We start from the raw sequence: 8,470 nt of genomic DNA, 5'->3' as shown, positions 1-8,470 counted from the left end.
CTTTTTCTTTTTTTTTTTTTTGAGCTGAGGACTGAACCCAGGGTCTTGCACTTGCTAGGCAAGCACTCTACCACTGAACTAAATCCCCAACCCCTTGACTTTCTTTGTATTTACTTTGCGGGGGTATCATGCTTCCTGAATTGACTCATTTAGACATCTTAGGATTTTGTTTTGTTTCTTGTTTCTCCTGAACATTTCTCACTTTGTTAGATTTCAATGTTTAAAGCATCTCTTTACTTTCATTGCTTCTTGTTTATTCCTTTTTAAAGCATATTTTTATTTGAGAATTTCAGGATGATATAATGTATCTTGATCAAAACACCTTCTCCTTCTTATACACTAGCATTTGTTCTTTCATTTGCTCAGTTTTTGTGAGAATGAAATGTGTGTATCTTGTTTTTGAAAGAACCACCTATTACTCCATTTCTTTTCTCTGTTCATCTGATCATTTCATTCCCCCTTCCTGCATTTGGCCGCTCTGTTGCTTTGACTTCGTCTTGCTGACATGACCATTTATTTGGGCTTTCTTATTCATTTTATGAAATGAAAGCTTTTTGGTTTGCCTCAAAAATGATTTTGATTAAATTCTGTTGTTTTGAACCTAATCTTGGTTTGATTTCCATTGAAACGTTCTGTAACTGACATTTTAAATTTTCTCTCATAGTATTTGTGGGACAATGTTCTTCCCTTCATTTCTAAATGTTCAGACTTCTTGCTACTTCCAATTGTTAATCTGTAGCTGTTTCGCCCTGCAACCACAAACGAGAGTCTGTACATTCTTTCCCCTTCAGAAACGAGCGAAAGTGTAGATTATGATCAATTTTGAAAAATTCCCCCTAGGCTTTGTAAAGAAAACGAATTCCCCTGTTGGCTAAAAAGTTTGGCATATCTAGTTAATCAACCTTATTTCTCTTATTACCCAATTATACGTGTTATATCTGCTTGACTGGATGTGGTGTGCTGAAACCGTCAGCTCTCCTTCTTTGCTAACACTGGCTACATAGTCTCCAGCTCAGATTTAGACTCCATGAAGACATTTCGTTGGATGGATAGTGTTTCATGCCAGACACATCTCATTTGTGGTTAATAATTATTATTGAACTGAAATGATTTATTTCTCTTTTGATGTATTTCCCTCTGGACCTTGTGTTTAATACTATATAATGCAATGTTGTCATTTTGTTCTCATTGGTATTCACATTAATCTAGACTATGTATATATATTATATTATATATTATATATTATAATATTATATAATATATAATATATATATTAAGCATGAAAAAGTGTAGTACAAACCACTACTATACATATAATATATACATGTATACATACCTTGTGTTCTAGGTCTGTATATGTATAGTATACAAAGTATACACCACTTTGTACCTTACAACCTACATATATACTAGGCAAATATATATATGTATATATATATATATATATGTGTGTGTGTGTGTGTATATATACATACACACACATAGCACACATATACATAGATGCACACATATATTGCACTACTTTGGGGTATATTCCTTCATTTATTGTCACATAGCTGAAATTCCTAATTTATGATTTTTACTATTTTAAAAATGTTTTGAATGAGTTTTAGATTAGTAGAAGATTCCAAAGAGACAGCAGTGAGTTCCTATGTGCTTTCCACCCAACTTCCCCTAGAATTACATGATCATGGTTGATTTCATGACCACACGATTTCACTGTTGTGTCCAGCCATTTCATTCTCTGGTTTCTGCATCCAGATCACGTCAGTACGCTGTATTTCTTGTTGTGTCTCCTTGGTCTCCTTCAAGCTGTAACAATTTCTTAATCTTCAGTGCCCCATCTCACCACCACCCCTCCCCCTGCCATTTCATGACTGATACTTCTGAAGAATATTGTTCAGATTGTTGTAGAATGGGATATTTCCTAGGGGTTTTGAAAGCAGAGAATTCTAAAATGTCTGGGTAGATCCATAGGAGAAGGTGTTTGTGTACAGGGGAATTGGGGTGAAGGAGAAAAAACTGTACTGAAGATCATAACCATCCCTCACAGCTCATGTGTTTGTGATCCTTGATCTCCCAAGAGGCACTGTGAAGAGGTGATGAAGTCCCTGAGGCTGGCCTAGTCGGAGGTCTTTGAGTCATTGGGTGATGCCCTTGACCCATACCCCCTCCTAACTCTTTTGCTCCCCAACCGTCAAGTATGTGGCTTTCCTCTGCCACATTCTGATGCTATGACTGTAACTATGACATAGGCTGAAAGTGACAGGGCCAATCAATCATGGATTTAGGCTTTCCAAATTGTGAGCCAAATAACCTTTTCTTCTCTTCATAAAGACCACATGCTCCATGATAGAACTCTGACCAGCACAGAGATCAGGGCAAAGCCTGAGAGAGAAGTGGATTTAGTCTTTAATCCCAGTGGATTTTCCAGGAGTCCTGTCATTGCTTTAGTACCTTCTAAAAATCCAGATTAAGGCCAGGAAGCCACGGCTGACAGCCACAACACTGCAGCTCCACAAATCGTAGCTGATACGCATGGCTAAAATTAGGGTGTTGGTGACTGAGACATCACTTACGTCAGACAGTCAGTTAAGTGGTTCTTGAGCTGAAACTTTGTGGAAAGCGGACTGGCATTTTGGTTTCACTACAACAGCTGATTTGACATCAATACAACCTCTGTTAGAAACGAGTGGGAAGGTATGTAACTTCCACTCATAGCCAGACACTGTGGCGACAAGGAGAATCTGGGGACTGGCCGGCCCTGGCCCTGTGTGCAAGTGGGAGCTTGTACATAGATGCTGGGGCATTGCCAGCCCTGGGTGTCTGAGTCCCAACAGTGATGCTGTAGGACATCATCTACTACACTGATGTGCACATTGAACGATGCATGGAATCCAGGAAGTCGGGAAGATGAGTCTGAGCTTGGAGATGAGTAATCTGGCAGATGTTCCAAAGGCCACAGAGGACTGCATGGCTTCTCATCAGTTATGTTTCTCTTTGAATGAGTCTCTGGAAAAGACAGTCTGTTGGTTGGAAATTTCACCTGCAGGATCATATGCTGATGATATTTGGAAATTAGGCCTTTAGTCAGTCCTACATGGACTGGATGAGGCTCTATATTAGCAGATCCCATGGTGGCACAATGGCTTCATAAGATGAGGAGCTGAGCTAGGACACTGACTTTGTCTTTCTACATCGTACCCTCCGCCATGCCATGAACCAGCAGGAAGCCATCACCATGCACTAATCTGAGGACAGCGTTTCTCAACCTCCAGAACCACGTACAAAATGACTTTCTGTTCTTTATAGATTTCCCAGACTGGGGTATTCAGTTGTAGCAACAGAACATGGTTGCTAGGGTGACCATCCTGTCTTTGCTCTTCAGCAGGTGTGAATTTGAAACACTTTAGTTGCCGGGCTTCAGTCCGGAGAACAGGATGTTGTCTGTCCCTTAAGTTATCTATTTACCTCCCTGGGGGTGGGATGGTGACAACTTCTGCCAGAAAAACAAGAAGAGAAATATAATAGCAACACTAGTTAACAAATGTTCATGCCAACTAATTGTTAAATTATAGCTTATTAGGCAGAGTACATGGATAAATTTCTAAGCCAGGAGCTCTATGTGAAGACTAGAACCATCTTCATGCCAAACATTTCACTTTGGCGATTCCACTTGCCTGAAATGATTTGATGCAAAGAACATGATGAACAACTTACTTCTCCTTCATGAATATCTTTGTATACAGTGAGTGAATGGGTTTCAGTTTGATGGTGGGTGGGGACTGAGGAAATGTGTAACATAGATTCAAGCTCCAGTCTATACTGTGTTTTGCTCAGCAGTTAAATGAATTTCCTATTACCTTCTCCCAAAGGACCACTCACACGGAAGTGTCAAGAAATGTCATGTGTCCCACCTGACAGTCATATTAGTAAACACAGGCAGCTCCATAGGTCATGAATCACTCTGGCTCCATTGATGAGTTTATCAACACGTCAGTATAACTCTGTCAAGCCTGCCCTGTTCTATATAAACAGGTGCACAGTGGCTTATGGGTGAAACTCATCCTTGTCAGCAGACATAGCAGCCTCAAGACGAGCTATGAGCAGAAATAGTCAGCAAGTCTCCAGTTTGTAGCAGAAGTTACGTCCTCTGAATTTAAATGCACACACCCAGCCAACAATGAAGGCCACACTTTTTTTCCCCAAGACCAGGTTCTTCTAAAAGAGCCAGAGAACATCAAGAAGATATTCTCTGCAGAATGTGCAGAAATGAGAAAGTAGCATTCCCAGTGGGTAATGACTGTGTGGCCACTGACAGTCTGTTTTCTGGTCTATAAAACTGAGGTTCCCCTCTGCATCTATTGATCCCTTCTGCCTCCTCAGGGGAGAAGGTTCCAGAGATTAAGAACTCTGCCACTGAGTATTCTTTACGACTTAGCCAGTTCTGTCTCCCTGGCAACCTGACACATTGTCGTTGCTACACAAGTCATGGATGACCCCTATTGTCATGTACTGTCTTAGGAAATGCCCCAGAAGCCTCACAAACGGTTCAGGCCCCTGTAATGGGCTCCCTTTCTCATGCAGTGTCTTCTTCATTTGTCCCTTGTCACTTGAACTCACAGTGGGAAAATATGGGAGTCTGCGAGGCACCAGCTTCCCAGGGAGAGACTTCCATGTACGGAGTCCAGTCTGAGGGCTAAAAACTGCCGAAACCCAAGACAGACCCGATCTGAAGAAAGAGCAGAAAGGGATCAGTACCGGAAAGCCCAGTGTGAGAGCAAAAGAGATGCTGTGGAGTAGAAAATGATTCCAATTGCACCAGAGATGACAGCACATTTCTTGCCATTTTACCGTGTCCCAGGCAATGTCTTAAGTGTTTCTCATTCCCATTTCAGTCCTCAGAAACATGCCAAACAAAGGCTGTTATTATGCCCAGTTGAGAGACGAGGAAACTCTAACCACAGACACACAGCCAGTAAGTGGAAGAACAGAAATGCTCCAACTCAGACGCCAGACCTCAGACCTTATAGCCCACCCCTGTCATCTTCCAGATGAGACCAGAAAAGAGAAGCCAGAGCTGGAACTGGCCAGGAGTAAGGGGCAGAGTGTGACATCTGCCCTATTTGAGTTGGAAGCCTATACTCCTGACTTTCCCTAACTTCATCCTCATCAAGGTAATCCTCCCTCCTTAACTCCTTTCCTCCCTGCTATGGAGTAAGGTCAGAAGTCTCTGGATGCTCGAGGCTCTGATTGGACCACACCCACAGAAAACTTTCTTAAGCAAAGGTGCTTTATTCCTTGAGTAGTGAGAGGTCTGGAAACCTGGGACATTTTAGCCCAGCTACATCCCATGTGTCTCCATTTGGTAGTCAGGCTCCTCAGGACCTAAGCCAGCTGAAAATTATTCAGAGGGGATACATTAGCCTGCCTTTCCTGACCCGAGGTAGAATGGTCCATCTGCAGCCCAGAGAGTCAGCAAAACCAGAAGCTGTTCATTCTGGGAAGGTTGAACCCTGAGAATACAAGGAACCAGAGATGGAACTGCAATCTGAGGCTGGAGGTCTAGAGTCCACTCAGAGTTCAGCAGCAGATCCAATCCAATGGCCAAGGAAGGGAGACTGCCCTTCACAGGCAGCAACAGCGGCACAAACTACATTGGTTCTAGAAGGCTCAAGCATGTGGCTGGGAGGGCTGTCCCCTTCTTATCCACATTCCTTCTAGACTCCAAGCTTGTGGATTGGTACTGCCCATGTTTAGGGTGAGTCTATTCAATTCATTGACTCAGACACCAGACTTTTCCTGGAGGCCCCTTCACAGAAGATGTCTACTCAACTGTTTTCATAGGAATCCCTAAGTTCAGTCAAACTGACAACCCAAACTAACCATCACGTCATCTCTTCACCTTGCCATCTCAGTTCATCAGGGCTGCCACGATTCATGACCACCATGAAGGTGCTGTAGCCTTCAGATATATCAAACAGAGTAAAGATGTCCAGCAAAGAAATGAAGTCATATTTTCCCAGTCGTATTTGTTTGAGAGGGAAATTTTGAACAAAACTTCTTTGGTCTCTTCTTGGGCTTTGAGGCCCCGTTTGTGCCTAGACTAATCACTGGTAAAGGAGGTTTAATTCCCGCAGGTAATTAGACCAACTGTGATTCACATCCTGGGTCAGAGGCTGCCTCACCTAACCTACTCACATGGCGGGGCAGGGGTGGGGGTGGGGTGGGGGGGTGGAGTCAAGAACAAAACTGAAGCCACTGAAAATGAGAGGACACAGGTAATAGGACACAAGGAAGAGAGTGTGCAGGGCAGGGTAGTCTACAGAGACTGTAAGAAGTTCCCTGCAGGATTCTCTTGAATTCTTCCTACTTTTTAATAGAGTTTGTTATGTAAATTGCTATGCTGTTTATCGCCCTTTTTTGGCTGTTTTTTTTTTCTTTCTTTCTTTCTTTCTTTTTTTTTTCTTTTTTTTTTTTGTCAACCTGACACAAGCTAAAGTCATCTAAGAAGAGGGAAATTTTTTCAGAAAAAAAAAAGTTCCATTAGATTGTCTCAGAGGCAAGTCTGTGGTGAGGCGTTTTCTTGATGAACGACCAATGTGGAAGAGACAGCATCCGTGGACAGTAATTAAAAGCAGGCTGAGCAAGCCATTAGGAGCCAGCCAGTAAGTATCATTCCCCCATGATCTCTGCTTTTGTTTCTGTTTCCAGATTCCTGCCCTGACTTCCCTTCATGATGTACCACAACTGTAATTTGAAATAAACCCTTTCCTCCCAAGTTTGGTCATGGTGTTTATCACAGCAATAGAAAGCAAATTAGATAGTTGCCAATACATGCCAATAACTCCCCCCCCACACACACACACATACCTCTACCCCCCCACACATACCTCTACCCCGCCCCCCCCACATACCTCTACCCCCCCCCACACACACATACCTCTACCCCCCCACACACACACATACCTCTACCCCCCCCCCCACACACACACACACGGGATGTGGGGGGAAGTGTGGAGAGTCTATAAAACCTCACAGCCACCCCTGGTAACGTACTTCTTCCATCAAGCCTCCACCTCCTAAAGGTTCCATAATCCCCCAAACAGCACTACCAACTGAACACCAAGTGTTCAAAACTATGGACCTTTGGGGGATATTTCTTATTCAAACCATTTGATAAACTGCATGATAACTCATGTTGTTCACAGCTTGGCTTCCAATAGTCTTTATTATATTTCTGGAGGGATGTGAGCAAGTCAGATAGAATGGTGTATTTTGGATTTATTAGATTTATTTTTGAAAACCTGTTTTGCTTGGGAATATGGGAGATATCCTAAACGATCAGAAAATTAAGAAATTTAAAGGTACAGGAGTTGCTAGCCAAATCATTGGGCAGGCTCTGTGTTGCAGGAGGCCAGTTTGTTGACAGCTCTGTGCCTCCTATATGTCTGTCATCTGTATGTCATATTCATCTCATGGAAAGATGTGGTTCATTCTGCATAGAGTTCCTGAACTTGAAATCTGATGCTGCCTCACTAATATTCTTAAATGACTCCAAAGACCAGGAGTGAATTGCTAGAATTCAATAGTAGGGTGGGCTTTGGAGCTAATGGTTCCCTTTGAAGACCTGGTAAAGATTCTTGAATAAAAGGTGCACGTATGCCGTGTGTGTGTGTGTGTGTGTGTGTGTGTGTGTGTGTGTGTATAAAAGGTGCACGGTGCACGTATGCCGTGTATGTGTGTGTGTGTGTGTGTGTGTGTGTGTGTGTGTGTACGTACTTCCCATGTGTGGATGAAAATGTGATCAGCTATCTTACCAGCATGCCATGCCTTTTCTGCCATGATAGACTCTACCCCTCCGTCCCTGTGGAGCTATAAGCAAATACAAACTCCTTCCTTAGTTCACTTTTGCCCACACTCTTCTATCACAGCAGTCAGAAAGTAGCCAATACAAGAGACAAGCTATATGCCTTGCCATTTTCTTTCATCTGATAGAGCTGTAACATAAATGCTACTTTGTCTTGAAGAATCCTTGATCTGAACCCAAACCTGCCCTGCAGACACTGAGAACTTTCAATGCCGAGTGGTTACTTCGAGTGGTTCCTTCAAGTTCGAGTAAGTTCTGCTCAGACACTCCAATCAGCCTTCCTGAAGACTCTGTGGCCTTAGAATGGACAGACCTCTCTACATCGATACTGTGGCTTTTCACTAGCTGAGAGAAGCCCAGGATGAGTGAACATACACTTCTCTTTTTCGTTTGCTTGGTACTGTCTTGCCATGCTAGGGCCTGAACCAGGGCCTTGAACATGTTAGGCAAGTACTCTACCACCAGGCCACAGCCCACCCTGACAGACACTCCACATCCCCAGCCTGACACTTCGCCCTTGTGGTGTGTCTGGCACTTCACTTCATTAAGATACTTTTATCTGCCATTTCTTCAAAGTCTCACAAGGACCAGTGTTCTGAA

The 8,470-nt window shown here is 43.0% G+C and overlaps 1 long non-coding RNA gene across 1 annotated transcript; it reads left to right on the top strand.

Moving 5' to 3' along the window:
* Window positions 1–3,915: 3,915 nt before the first annotated feature.
* On the top strand, window positions 3,916–6,781 carry LOC131917217 (uncharacterized). The gene is made up of 2 exons (XR_009380636.1): window positions 3,916–5,177; window positions 6,497–6,781. It is a non-coding gene; the product is annotated as an uncharacterized LOC131917217 (long non-coding RNA).
* Window positions 6,782–8,470: the final 1,689 nt, after the last annotated feature.

Source organism: Peromyscus eremicus, chromosome 8a (genome assembly GCF_949786415.1).
Source record: "Peromyscus eremicus chromosome 8a, PerEre_H2_v1, whole genome shotgun sequence".
NCBI lineage: Eukaryota > Metazoa > Chordata > Mammalia > Rodentia > Cricetidae > Peromyscus > Peromyscus eremicus.
This window is presented reverse-complemented; position numbering and strand designations above follow the sequence as displayed.